Source organism: Squalius cephalus, assembly GCF_949319135.1.
Source record: "Squalius cephalus genome assembly, chromosome: 21".
Lineage (NCBI taxonomy): Eukaryota > Metazoa > Chordata > Actinopteri > Cypriniformes > Leuciscidae > Squalius > Squalius cephalus.
Window position 1 is genome coordinate 5457621 of NC_137142.1, and position 15389 is coordinate 5473009.

The 15389-nt window shown below is 37.6% G+C and overlaps 1 protein-coding gene across 8 annotated transcripts in view; it reads left to right on the top strand.

Moving 5' to 3' along the window:
* Positions 1 to 15389, top strand: part of qkib (QKI, KH domain containing, RNA binding b) — a 106023-nt gene that overhangs the window by 33621 nt on the left and 57013 nt on the right. The window lies entirely within an intron of this gene.

The window sequence follows — 15389 nt, forward strand, 5'->3', positions numbered from 1 at the left end:
TTCGTGTGAAAGTGGAAAAAAATTATGCCGATTTTGAATCGGGGTTTCCACGCAAATTCGCAGCATTGATCAACATAAAGCTGCTTGGTTTAACTTAGCCGTGCTTCAGCTAACTTTAACGTCACACTATTGACAATAGTCGAGTTTTTTGCCCGCAAAAGCTCGTCGTAACCTAGCTTTTAAACCAGTATTAAAATAACAGTAGCAGGAAATATTGTTTTTGTAAATGAACATGAGTGAAAAAATATATAATTCAAGTACAGCTTACCTCAAGAACTTTGAGCATCACCGGCGTGATTCGGCGCGAATCATCTCCTCCCTGGTAAAAGAGGTGGTTTTCACGAACAGCTTTGACGCGAGGGGTAGTCGATAACGAAGTGATAAGGTATAGCAGCTACATGTTTTATTTTCAACAATATAGTAAAAACAAAATAGTTGCTGTCGTTAACAGACTTTTATCTACTAACGTTACTGAACTGACTGGAACTGGATTATGTTCACTCAAAAGTCACCTTATTGGTTGGTTCAGTTCGACTAGCTAATTTAAATAACGGTCGCGTTATAAAAAATAACACATTAAAGTGTGTAAGCACATCAGTCTACTCATATTGTGTTAAATGCTTTGAGTAAATACCCAAGTTGTGTAAACTTTAAACTACACATGGATATGTGTAAAATAGATTATTTTTTTATACACAGTTTTAGTTAATATTGACACAAAATGTGTAAATTAGAGTGTTACACATAATTTGTGTAATTTTTCTACACATTCCTTCTAAGAGTGTAGCATGCAACAATGGACCCAAAACATATTTGGACACTGTAGACAAAAATGAATGTCATTGCTTTCGATACCACATAGCAAACCATGTGGCATCTGCAAACAAGTCTCAGAACTTAGACTTTGATCAGCTGGTGATTTTTTAATTGAATATATTGTAGTGTAATTTATTCCTGGTGGCAAAAGTTGAATTTTCAGCATCATTACTCCAGTCTTCAGCGTCCTTTCAGAAATCATTCTAATATGATGATTTGCTGCTCAAGAGACATTTCTGATTATTATCAGTTGAAAACAGTTGTGCTGCTTCATATTTTGGGGGGAAATTATGCATTTTTTCTAAATAAAAATCTCTAACATTATTGAACATTGTCTTTCTTTACTGTCACTTTTATCAATTATGCATCTTTGCTGAATGAAAGTTTTTTATTTATTGACTTACCAACAATAAATGCCACTTAGTTTGTGATTTTTTTAAATGTGACTTAAAGTGTTCAGAATTTGTTTTGGGCCAGTAAATATGTGCATGGTGTTCATTACCTGAAAATGTATTAATAGTAATTAATATCTAAAGAGACTTTGGATTAGAAGAGGAGTATATTTCAGAAGAAACATGTTCTGACATGTTTTTCCTCAAATTTCATTTAAGTAGTAATTTAAGAAAATTGTTGATATAGTATATGCTATAAAACAGTGGTTCTCCCCTTGGTTTGGCCATGAGAGCCACATTTCCCCCTGGTCACTAAGCCACTCCCCAATATTTTAGGAATTTGAACCAAGCAAATATTTCTGAAAAATGGTTGACACACACACAAGTACAGTGCCACTTTACTTGACAATACACTTAAATTGTAAGAATATCACTAACAAAAGGTAAACAATTTATATCCCACCCCCATTCATACTATTTCTTTTTCTTGCATTTGGGTCTTGACCCACCAGCTGAGAATCACCGCTATAAAATTAATGTTAATCTTTTAGCTCAGATAAAGAAGAGTAATCAAATAAGAAATGTTTGTTTTCATTTCGAAATCTCATTTTTGAAATCTAATTTAGACATTATGATCTCGTCTGAAGCTCTAGAGATCATGCGTGAGATTACTGGGGTCGTTTTGTTCATTTCAGAGACTTTTCTTCCTTTAATCCCATCACTGTTGAGGAGAAACGACTGAGATATTCAAGAGTTGTTATTTGTGATTTTTCTTTCCTTTTGTGACTAAAATCCCAAGACACTTACTTTCATGGCAGTTTTTGCTGTTTGTCCCTTATACTGTTACAAAATGCGTTTTCTTTATCAACTCTTTGTTCACTTAAAACATAACTGACTGTGTTTACGTGAATACTCAAGAAGACTGCCATTTTGACATTATTTTGTGTGTATTTGACTATTTAAGTGCAATAAACAGTGGAAAAGAACTCAATTTAGCACTGAGAGGAGGCTTTATGTGCGTGCACTTTGGGTGCGATTACAGTTTCACTTTACTCGACCTCCACCATGGCACTCAGAGACGCTGCTATGTCGGGAAGACTGTTGCGTTCAGATAGTGAGAGTGTGTGTCCTTGCGGCTGCATGTACATGAAGGGCAGTGTGTTGAGCACGTGTGTGTTTGTGATTAGTCCTGTCATGCAGGAGATCTGGATGCCTGCTCTTCCTCTCTCCAGGTGCCATTGTTTTAATTAAATGTGTCTGATGGGATGGACCCATAACTCAGGACTGAATGAGGGTCTAATGAAAGTGGAACTACTGGACGTTAACTGGGGTATTGGCTGCCGTACCTGCAGCAGCTGGTGTTGATTAATACTGTGGGACTCCATTGCTATTCGCATATGTGTGTGTGTGTGTGTGTGTGTCTGACCTCACTATGCAGTTTTGTATTTTCGTGAATTACAGAAGTAAAAATGCATTAATGAAAGTGCAGTCCTTTGATTATGGGGTTGCATAGTTTCCATGGTCATGGCATTTTAAGGTTGTGTTTTTTAGTTTTTTTTTGTGAAATGAATAATTTGGAAGAGTCTTGTAAATCTCTTTTCATTGTTACCTTTTCTGCCAGATCTGACTCGTGAAATTCACTTTCATTGATTTAACCTAATGAAATCATATTGATTCAGTCATATAAAATAATATTTTTGACTTTAATAAAGCCAGTTAATTTAGATGTTACCACGTTTGGTATATTTTTAGGGTCCCTGACAAAACATATTCTTATAGTGAATTGTAAATTTACATTTTTCTACTTTCACTACAGAAATATTGTGAATGTTCTCTCAGTATATAGTGGCCTTTGTTCAGTTAGTTCAGGGTCTGGTGATGTTTGTGTAGTGCACACTGTTGTGTTACCTTTCTCGTTGTTTGTCTTTTGCTTTGTTTTATTTAATAAAGTTCACACTGCATTTTAGATCCAATTCGCCTCACCTCGTATTCATCCTCAGCCAAGCCGTGAAAGTGACATTTTTTTTATATACATTTTAAAATGTAATTTACTTTGTAATTTACTTGACAATTTCAGTAATTTACTTGATGCAAAGTTGAATTTTCAGCATAATTACTCCAGTCACGTGATCATACAAAAATCTTTCTAATACGATGATTTTCTGCTTAAGAAACATTATCAATGTTGAAACCATGAAAAAAAATATAAAGTTCAATGAACAGCATTTGTAACATTATAAATGTCTGTATTATCACCTTTAATTAATTTGTTGTTGAATAAATATATTAATTTATTTTTGAAAAACTGTACTGACTCTAAACATAGAGTATTTAATTGGCTGTAGATACGCTCTTGAAAATAACTTGTGTTGGTTCTTCTCGAAAAATTGGCCAGACAGTTTCAGAAATCAGAATGATTTATGAGATGGGTTTGAATAAAAATTATTTTCAAAATGTGTGAATCCTATTAATAATTATGTATAATTACTTAATTTAAATTTGTATAGTTATAATGACCTTGTCATAATACCCAAATGCATTATGAATTTCGAATCCAAATTACATGTTCAGTTGTCCTCTTTGAAAATAATTATTAATCCAACACAGATAATTAAACCAAATATTAGCAAATATCAGATCGAGCCGAAACGCCGTCAGAGGTAATATTTAAACCCATCAGTGTGTATTTGCTCTGATTCCTGGTTCCTGATGAAAGTGCGTGGTGAATAATAGATTGAGTGTTTCATGGTTATAGATTCCAGCATCTATCCTTAAAACCTTTTCTGCGGTCCACCACATAACAACGCTCCCGTACTTACTCCGGCTCTGCCCACGGTGAGTCTTCTCATTACTCTGGTGATAATAAACAATAACACGCACACAGGGGAGACGTGCGGCGGCGTTCCGGATCACCTCGCGGCTAATGAAGGTTAATTAGGGTTCATTAGGACATGATGAGCGCTCGTAACACCACCACAGCCCTCAGCTTTACTCCTGCAGGGCTCCTCGGTTCCTCCCTCTCCTGATGGACACCTGAACATCAGTCCATTTCACTGAGAGTTCAGACATGCAGCAGTGCAATTACAATATGTCACCAGTATATTAGGATATAATATCAGTGTTTCCTACAGCCTCGTAAATGATCAACACCATCAAAACTTAGGGTTACTATATCTACTACATGCCTTCTGTCGTCTGATTAATATTTGATACTTTTTAGCACATAAAAGACCGTTGAGTATAATTGTAAAAACATCCCACTTCAAGTTGTTGTTCATGTGTCTTTTTGCTGTGAAATCTGTACTGATTTTCATATTGTTAGCAATATTTCAAGATGAGCACTTACTGAACTGATGGAACTTAGGTTTACTTGATTATAAATACATCATTTTTTTTATGTTTTTATTTTTTGATAGAAAAATCTTGTTCAAATGTGAATATCAAATATGATCCATCGGGCATCAGGAAGGTTTATTTGTTCATCTCTCAATGCATTATAAAACTGTTTTAAAACTACAGTGCTTTGAACATTTAAATTGGTATTATTGGGAGAGTGACAACTGATATGCATTTTATGTAAGTAGTCTGCTATACTCTAACAAAGATCTCATTGATTTACATTAAAAGCTATCAGAATTTCATCTCACTTTTTAGCCATATAAATATCAGAAACTGCACCGAATGACATATTTTTGACCAGTTTGGCCTCTTAATAAAAGTGAGGAGTTTTATTGAGCTAAATATTCGAACTATATCATACTATGTGAGCCATAAAAGCCTGATGTATAAAATATGATTCTCAACAGAAACATATGCAGGGTTAATACTGGAGGTGAAAATCAGTCTCATCAAGTTGCTTTATTGAGACACTAAAGTTTGTCTTTCACGAGTTTTGACAGTTCTGGGCTGAACATATCATATATATTTTTTTTATTTAATTTTTTCAGAGAAAGACTTAACAGCGAAGGTATTATAAATAAAACACAGATGAAGAGTTCAGTAATTTACAGAGACAACCATCAGAGGACTGCTTCAGCAAAAACACCTGTTACATGCAGTATGTAAGATTATTATCCATAAAGCATAAGTCTTTTATACATAAGTTTATACAACTCAATCAATCTGCTGTTTTATTTCAGCTGTTGGTCAGAGGCTTCTGTACATATTATATGTAGGGTTATGTTTCAAGTTTAATGGTGCAACTCAAAAATATTTAGTAGTGCACAAGTTGTAACATAGTGCCAATTTACATCACAGCTAGGCTAAGTTGTGACTTACCTAGGAGCTGGTGCAACCGGCCCCAATTCCTATTGGGAGAAAATAGGATTGAATGTAGTAGAGATAAGTGCGAAGAAGATGAGTCTTTATGTACGCACATATTTTACTATGAATCTCATCACAGTTTGTCTATTTGATCTATTCTTTTATTCAATAATACACTAAAATATATTAAAGTCATACTTGAAAATAACCTGAATAAAGTTTCTATGATGAACTTGTTTTTAATTTATGACTTAAAATTGAGGGTGTTACAAATGCCCTGGTATCATAATGAAAAAAACACTCATTAAATCTTGAAATGAAACCTTTTTAAAAAAACAAAAATGGTGAAACTTTTGGTTTTCTTAATTAATATGAATAACTGTATCTGTACTAATTGTAACTTGATAGTTACAACACATTATATTTTGTCATTAAATGTGTTGTTGAAAATGGTGTGTGTATATATATGGAGAATGGAGAGCAAATGTAGACTTTCGTCTCCTTCTTCTTAGATTTCTTAGAAGTCTCTTTCGTGGAGCTAAAGTAAATTTCAATCTGTTTCTCACACAACGCTATTGTTTGGCTTCAGGAAAAAGCCCACTAGTCATATGAACTACTGTTAGGATTCCTTTATGGTGCTTTTATAGTGCAGTTTCATTCATTGTAATTACATGGAAAAGAGCTTCTAGCTTTTGTGTTCCGCAGAAGAAAGAAAGTCATACGGGTTTGTAGCGACATGAGGGTGAGTAAACAATGACAACATTTTCATATCCACTCAAAATTCCTTTGGTAGGAGGTGTCTAACATATAATGCATCGTCTAAGTGATTTGGACTTCCCAAGTGAGCACAAACCCAACACACACACACACACACACACACACACTAACAGAGTGAAATTAGACAACCACAAGGGGATCGACCAATCAATACCACTCACGGATCACCAGCACAGGAAGCCTTGATAAAACATTTGAGATCAAGTGTTGTAGATATGGAGGAATACACGCGGTTAGACGTCTCCTTTTCTCTCCACGAGTCCCCCACCTCTCCGAGAAGAGACGTGCCCTCCTTCCCCTCCCCTTGTCCTGCACAATAATGAAAACAAAAGACATCCTGCAGCAGGGAATCAGAGCGCAGTGCTATTAGAAGCCATGCAATAATTAATTTGCCTATTACCAGAGCCGACTCGTTTATCTTCATAAGATAATGCCATCACTCCCAGTCTCTGGCAGACCTGCATGCGCTCTGTCTTAAACGGCCCTAATTACGTCCCCGCTGCCTATTTTATTGTAGTTGATGGAAAACACACTTAATCTCCACTGTGCAGAATGAGTAAATAGGCTCCAGCCTTGAACAGCAGATATTAGAGTTTCCATTAAAGCCCAGTGCTTTTTTATGTGGCTTTTGTTTGGGGTGCCGGAGCATTAAAGAGCTGGGCTAAGGTTTACACCGATGATAAGTCAAGATGTCTTTATACGTTGATTATTCACGCACTTCTAGTTAGAGGGAACTTTGCATTGGGAAAATCCCAGTGATATGATCACGACTACCAGTCGTGTTAACATTTATGAATGGTTTGAAACAATCAGTCAGTTAATGTTTTAAGTGTAGAAGTGGTGTGGTTTGTGGTCTGCTGTAGAGGCTTGGGCGATAACTGAACTAGAGGACGTCTTTATTGAGCTCTTAGGTCTTAGATTTAGTTCTTAGGTTTCAAGCGTCAACTTAGTCAAATGAATTAAAGCTGTTGACAGAATACAGAGCCGTTAAATGAATGTGGATGTGGATTTGTATGTGATCTTTGACTTTTGATTGCACACTTTTTTGCATCAAATCTGAGCACAGTTTAAGACGTTGTTGAGATCTCTTCAGAAACTCTAGGAGACACCTATAAGATCAATGGGCTCTTTTCCTACTCTGTTCTAGGTTTCATCTAATTGACTTCTAGGAGATAGAATTGGGATATTAACAAGCTTATTATGAGATATTAACCTAATGGATATGATGTATGTTCAAACTCCATATGGGAAAATCCATGAAATATCACTGTGGAATGGTTCACCCAAAGTTGACAAAATCTGTTATTATTTACTTACCCTCGTTCCAAACCCATAAGACTTTTGTTCATGTTTGAACCACAAATGAAGACTTTTTAATGAACCCTGAGATAGTTCTGTCTCTCCATTGAAAGTCCACACAACCAAAGCACACTTGTTGTAAAAGTGCAGTCCTTTGCTTGACACGTAAGAACAAACATCATTGGTTCTTGTGCATGAAGCAAGCACATTTGAGTGTCAGATTTGACCATATTTGATGAGCTCTATGTATGTGCATTCATCAAATTTTTTTTATGTGAATAAAAGCCTAAATCTCGATTCATATTTCATACTTTATTTAACTTTTTGAAGCAGCAAAGATTTGGTATAATTTGGATTGGAGATTTCATTACAAATTATGACCATTAACAACACTGTCTTTTACGTTTGGAAAGACATGAGTGACACAGTTTTCATTTTTGGGTTAACTTTTTAAGTCATATTTATCCTTAAATCATTCCAGACCTGTCTTTTTCTTCAGTAGAATACAACAGAAAACACTTTGAAGAACGTTCAAGCTGCTCTTTTTTGAAAACTTTCAAGGTCTACAGAAAGAGAAAAGAGCCAGCATGAAAGTATCATAAAAAATATTCCCAATGACTCATCCGCTATATTCCAAGTTTTCTGAAGACATTTGATAGTTTGTATTCGGGACAGACCAAAGTTTAAGCAGTTATTCAATAAAAGCCATTGTGATTGAAGACATACAAGACTGAAAGTCAGTTGGGTAGACTTATCCCTTTAACCCAAGACTGCTCTATGGAGACGGTCCCTATCATGGTTTTGCTAAGATTGTCACCAAACAAACGGGTCTTTGGTCCCGTGCTCCTGCATGTGCTTAAAGGGTTGTGTGGGATTTAAAAAGCAAGAGAATGTTGAGAACCCAAAGGAGGACGCAGCTGCCACCCTGATCACTAAACAGACCCACAGAAAAGGTTAAATGCTCACCACACACACACACACATATGCATGTCTGCATGCAAGTGTGTGAAGAGTAAATGTCTGGTTGTGTTCTTGTAGAGGAGTGGCGAGATGAAAAGATTAATTAAATGTGGTGATGTCTGGGCAATGGATGGAGGCTGATAAAGGTTCCAAAAGAGTGTTTTCACAGCAATACCATAGAACCATCATTTTGGGTTCCACAAAGAACCTTTCTGGGAACAGTTCTTAAAACAACCACTTTTTTCTTAAGGTCCTTGCACACCGAGTCCGAAATTCTCGTCCAAAATTATCGCACGTTAAAAAAAATAAACACGTGTCAATCACGTTTACACTCTGCCTCCGAAACTTTCGTCCGTCAAAAACAAAAATTCAGATCGGGTTCGATTGTCTGCATTTTTCGCATCCGTAGCAAGCATTTTGAGAAGTGTTTTGAAAATACGAAAAAATGCATTCGAAAATTTCAGACTTTTCAGTGTGCAAGGACCTTTAGTGTGAAGAACATGTTAATAATCTACATTGCACAAAAGGTTCTTCATGGAACCATTGATGCCGCAGTATAGTTTGCTCTCGCCGCTTCTGAACAGCGTCACACCGGTAGCGTCAAACAAACACATCTCACGCTAATCTATTCACACACACCGGCCTGCTCCATCCATTGCCCTGACATCACCTGCCAGCGAGGAAGATGAAAATTCAATTCATCTTTTCTTCTCGTCACTCTCTACAAGAACACACCAAGACACTTTGCACAGCCCTCTTCACACACTTGCATGCAGACATTCATCAAAGCATCAAAGGAGCTGTGAGAGACGCGCAGCAGGAGCAGGCCCACACAAAAGACGCAGGTACAAGAGAGTGAGATTGTGTGCGTTTGATAGGAGAGCTCGGGGTGACAGCCGGAGAGTTGAGAGGTGGAGAAGTGTTGCATCCATTCAGGTAGACGAGACGCTGCTGTCACTTACGCTTTTGGTGTGCAGTGTGCGTGAGAATACTTCGAGTCTATGTGTGGCTGCTTTTTCTTGTGTGACTTTTTTTTTTTTTACTTTTTTGTGCTATATACCAGCAACGTTTGTCAAATGGCTTTCAGAATAAAAAGTTTGTCGTACAGTCGACTTGAAATCCAAATTGCCTCATTTACTGTCTTAATAAATGTCCCGGAACTTATTCGCTATACGATTCATCAGTGGATGTCATAGTGAAACGTACTTTCTCTGCCTCTGAAACAACTTCTGGTAGCACTTTACTTTACAGTCCTTTTCCCCATCTACATTCTGTGTACTTATTATAGTAATTGCAATAACTGGGTAATAACTAGGTACTTACCCTAAACCTACCTCTAAATCTAACTTTAACCCATGTAGTTACCCACTACTTTCTTAGGTAAGTACCATAGACTGTAAAAAATAGGTAAGTACACGTAAGTGTAAAAGTGTAAAATAAAGTGAAACGCAACACTTTTGGGGGAAAATAACATTAACTCTTTCTCCAACATTGACGTCATTTTCCAGAAATCCATGTTTTCACCGTTATACGGTAGAGTCTGCTGTTACGTGTCTTCTGAAAGAGTGCAGAATCTCTTAATCAAAACACAAGTGAAGAAGAACAAGCGAAGAAGCAGAAACAAGTGATAGAAGCATATAAATCAAAACTGCCAAGAAACCAAATGAAATATTGAACCCATGAAGAGGTAATGACTGTGAAGCTTTGGGGAAGTTGATGGACTCTGGGATCTTTACTGCATCTGTGTTTTGATCATCATTCTGAATCCGATCCGGATTAGTCTTTGACAAAAACGCGATTTTCTCAGCTTTTTGTTCAAAATGTAGCTTTTTTAATGAAACTTACCCACATGATAAAAATGAATACATAAATCTAGACAAAAAGGTTTATTTTCTGTTCAAAAGCAGAGGCTCTGTTCTTTCATTTGATAAAATATGTTCAAATATTTATAGAACTAAATATTCTGGGGGGCCATGATAGTTTTGTGAAAATGATCAAAACTGCTGGTGTTGGCAACTTTAAATAAAATAAAAAATAAATAAAAAACGCTGGTAGGAAAAGAGTTAATAAAATCAACACCCTCTTTGAGCAAGCCAGTCTAATCCCAATGGATAAATACCAGTCCTGTTTTAAATTATTTCTCACTGAATATTGCGTTAGTAGTTCTGTAATTCATATTTATAAAAGGATGTTAAATAATCTTAGAAGCAAGGCTCCTGAAAAAGTGGATGCAGGCACTTTTGCATTTCAATATACAATAGGTCATGTGTCCAAAATTAAATATACTGTTTAACGTCTTTAAATGATATATTGACTGGTTATCCACTAATGAGTCCATTGAATTCCTTATTAAAATGGATTTTAAAGTTTAATATATAGTCCAAGCTCAAATCACAATATGTGAAGGACACTGCAACAGATTTTTCCCATCAGGGGAACATCTCTTGAAAGCCAACAGCTGAATAAAGGCGAGTTTTTTCAGGTTTGTCCGTGTGTGTCTGTGTTCGAGTGCTCTCACCAGGCCCGAGCGTCACATAATCCAGACGGAGAGAGCGGAGGTCATCCGAGCGTCTGTGATACGCCTCAGAGAGCTGTGTGTGTAATCCCGACAGATGTGTGAATACAGCAGGGAGACCGTGGATGTATAATTTGCGCCTGCTGGTTTCAGAGTGAAGCGGTTCCTTCTGGAGTCTCTCGCACTGATTACTCAATCTCCAAGGGCACCTTGAAAATTGGCCTGTGCAGGCCTGAAGAGAAGACTTTGATTTGATATACCGAGCAGTTTTCCATCACACAGTGACAGCAGCTCTGAACACGCATGACCTTTGCGGTGGCTTGGCTTCTGAAAGGGCTTGTTATTTCCAGTGGCGGTCCGTGAGGGTATTTTCCGGGCAGGCTGATAAGCCTATAGAAAGATTAATAACCAATAATGAGTGCATTACCTTTTACTTTTATCTTTGTGACACTTTATTTCTATAGTCCACTTTAGACATTCTACTAACTATACATGTCAACTAATACTACTAAGCCGAACCCTAACCTAGTCTAGTAATACTTTAATGAGAGTTATTTGACATGTAGTTGCAAAGTTTCTTATAGTTAAAGGGGTCATGAACTGGATTGTTTTATTATTTTATAATGTTGCCTGGGGTGCCCTTATAATGTTAGTATGATTTTTACATAAAAAATTGTCATAATTTATAAATAAAAGCCATTTTTCCAAGCCTGATTTCTGCCTCAGATTTGAACGCTCTGTTTTAAGGGGCGTGTCTGCTGTGAGACTGCAGTGTAAACGCCCACTGCTGTGATTGGCTGACATGCTTGCAATGAAATAGCTAGTATTACAGGAACTCTCTCGAAAACTTGTACTACGTTTTTACTAATACAGCTATCGAGATTAACACATCGTAAAAAGTATCGTTTAAAGCATTATATTTAAATCAATTCCATCACATGAAAGGTTGCAGCATGATGAGCACTGAGCAGATGACAGACAGTCTGTTGATCGCGTGAATAAAGATCTTATCATTGCAACGCAATTTTTGCACTCTCACAAATGCTTACACCAAATCACAATGCAAACACGATGTGAGTACACAGTAAGAGCTTCGTTGTGTAGTGTAACAGTGTCATTATTTCATCACGAGTTTGGTAAGTGTCCAGCTCTCGCGGCTCGCGCTGTGCTGTTTGATTGACAGCTTGGGCGAAAGGGATCGTTCTTTGATCGCTTTCTGTAGGCTATATAATTTAATAACAGTTTAAAAAAAGATTATTTTCATAATACTACGAGAAATTATGTGAAGTTGATCGTTTAGTCGCTGATGCATAAACAGTATTGAACGATTTTAAGAGAAATATCTGAACTTGAATAATTACACCGAAATCACTGATCGCAGATCAGGCATTAGAATACACATGGTTACTTACATGTTGCTGGCAGATCCGTGTCGGGAAATTGTGATTGACTGATTTAATAAAGTTTAACCATGCTGGAATCCGAAGGAAGCTTATGCAGACTGTCTTCTTCCACAAACAGGAACTGCACAATATTTAGTAAACAGCATGTTTATTGCTTGGAAGTAGCTCGATCCGGTAGCAATCATCATGTCGTCCTATGTTATTTAGCATGTTTGGGCGAATCGGTGGGCGGGGCTAAACAGGCCGTGTTGAAGTAGGCGTTGATCTTCTTTTGTGGAGGCGGTGTTTTATCCTCTTTGACGTCATAGTTCCCCACTTTGAAAAACGAGTCGTTTGCTGAGCCTGATGTCTATAAAAGCTTTTATTGGACTAACAAGGTAGTTTTCAGTTCTGAAACTTACAGGATATTATTATAGTATGATGATCTCTTATATGTCAAAAGCTCAAGGAAACTTTGATTTCTCAGTTCATCACCCCTTTAATATAATGTTTAAAATGGACCATCAAAATAAAGTGTAACATTTTATCTTATCTTTTTATTTATTTCCCCTCTCCAAATTAACTTCTACTTACCAATTTGTAGTGAAATATCATCCTGCTTTGTTATGGCATATTAATATACGGCCCCCTTTACGTTTTTTTTGCTTTATTTGATGAAGTATTTCTTCATCTGTTGCATCTAATTGCTTAACCTTTGATAATGATTGGTTATTAGAACAGATGGAGGCGAATTTCATTTATTCTCCCTGTTGTGTTCACAATTTGGATGGACAAATTATATTGCGCAATTTGATTAGCAAATGGACCAATTAGAAATGATATTCAGAGGAGCCTATCAGTCCTCTGGCATTGTTCAGTAAATAAAACCTTGGTTGCTGTGCATGAAAGATAAGATAAAATATAATGTAGCTATATACAGTATTTTTTTATATACATTCTGTACAGTGCATGCACAATAATAAGTAAAGTGATTATTCATGATTCATAATTCATTTTAGATATATCTTACAGGAGACTCTTCTGGGACTGGCACTGGTAATTTCGTTGCATCTCAAAATGAAATAGGAATAAACTATGAATAGTAAAAAGCAAGGGGCTGATGGGGAGGTCACATTTTCTAATGAATGTTCCCTTATGAAATGTATTGTGTGAGTTGCGTGGAGTCGTCGACATCCTGTGCAGTGCAAGGATTTCTATTAAAAATATAAAATATAAAAATATAAACATTTTAAAGGTGCAGTGAGTGATTTCAGAAACAATCAGAAACACTGTTGCCTGATCATAACCCTTCTTTTCCCAGTGATATTCCTTTAAGCTTTTCTCTTTTGTAAGGTCTCTCAGCCATCTTTCTTTCTACAGTCTTTCTTCAAATTTCCCTCTTGCTCACTCTCTCTCCTCCCCCATAATGAGTGGACACGCCCCTACTGATGATTGGCTCACTCTCCCTCCTCCCCCATAATGAGTGGACACGCCCCTACTGATGATTGGCTCACTCTCCCTCCTCCCCCATAATGAGTGGACACGCCCCTACTGATGATTGGCTCACTCTCCCTCCTCCCCCATAATGAGTGGACACGCCCCTACTGATGATTGGCTCACTCTCCCCCCTCCCCCATAATGAGTGGACACGCCTCTACTGATGATTGGCTCACTCTCCCTCCTCCCCCATAATGAGTGGATATGCACCCTACTGATGATTGGCTCACTCTCCCTCCTCCCCCATAATGAGTGGATATGCACCCTACTGATGATTGGCTCACTCTCCCTCCTCCCCCATAATGAGTGGATATGCACCCTATTGATGATTGGCTCACTCTCCCTCCTCCCCCATAATAAGGTGGACACGCCCCTACTGATGATTGGCTCACTCTCCCTCCTCCCCCATAATGAGTGGACACGCCTCTACTGATGATTGGCTCACTCTCCCTCCTCCCCCATAATGAGTGGGCACGCCTCTACTGATGATTGGCTCACTCTCCCTCCTCCCCCATAATGAGTGGGCCCGCCTCTACTGATGATTGGCTCACTCTCCCTCCTCCCCCATAATGAGTGGACACGCCTCTACTGATGATTGGCTCACTCTCTCTCCTCCCCCAGCATGAGTGGACACACCCCTACTGCTGATTGGCTCTCTCTCTCCTCCCCCATCATGAGTGGACACACCCCTACTGCTTATTGGCTCTCTCTCTCCTATCCCCTTAATTGAGTGGACACGCCCCCTACTGCTGATTGGCTACAAGTGTGTTGTGTTGCTCAGTCCGATCCACTTTCAACAGTGTTTCTCAGATATCACTTACTGCACCTTTAACATTGACATTGTTTTCAAGGCAGTAGAAAGTAAACCAGTGGAGAGAGTGGCGGTATCGTATGGATGCATGTCACTAATGCAGTATGTGCAAACATGAATGAATTTTGGATTGAGAGCTTTTTGCTCTTAGACATTAAACACATTTTAATTTCAATATGATTTATTGGCATGTAAAAGGTGCCAAATGTATATTTTAACAGATTTATTAATAACAAAAGATGGAGTGACAGTCTTCTCATATTAGATCCTTGCTTGATGCTGATTTATTTATGTACATGCAGAAATATTAAACACGGGCACACAACTTTTATTCGAAGGGTGAGCGAACACGCATACAAATGTGATGCACACCCTGGTGCTTTGTGCCTCCAAGTAAAATTTAATTGCTTCTTTTCATTCATATCCGCAAGGCTCTTGGACAGGGATGAAGGGTGCCAAAATAAATAAAAAAAGTGCACATACTCAGTGACTGTGTTTTACCAGTAGTCGATTATGCATGGAGTCAGTCATGTGAAAAGAGCGTAGCGTTGGAATACCAAACACATTGATAAAGCAGACCCCGAAGGCTTATTGATTAGAGCAGGAGGTCTGTAGTGTAAAATGGATTTTACAGAACGCAAGGCTGCATGCGTTGAGTTTCAGCTCCAAAACAAACC